Here is a 327-nt window from a genome sequence, read left to right on the forward strand (position 1 = left end):
CAGTAATACATACTATCAAAAGCGAAATTGCCATAATTCCAAGTAATATATCCTAAAGTGCCCACATAAAAAAGCCCATTTTTTGTACAGCGACTGATGATACACCCGAACCAATAATCGGAGTGAGTGGTTATGTTTTTTTTACATTATATCATTGTTGTCTCCGAACCCCGTTATTTTTATATCACGGTCCTTTTCCCTTTTCGAATGTCCCGTCATCGTTTCTTGGAGACCATTTCCTTCTAGCGTCTCAGGGGGGTTCTTTTGAGACGTTTTTGGGTTAGTTTGATATTTGCTTTCCCTTTTTTGGGATTTTTCTTTTTTCTT

Source organism: Penaeus monodon, chromosome 28 (assembly GCF_015228065.2).
Source record: "Penaeus monodon isolate SGIC_2016 chromosome 28, NSTDA_Pmon_1, whole genome shotgun sequence".
Classification (NCBI taxonomy): domain Eukaryota; kingdom Metazoa; phylum Arthropoda; class Malacostraca; order Decapoda; family Penaeidae; genus Penaeus; species Penaeus monodon.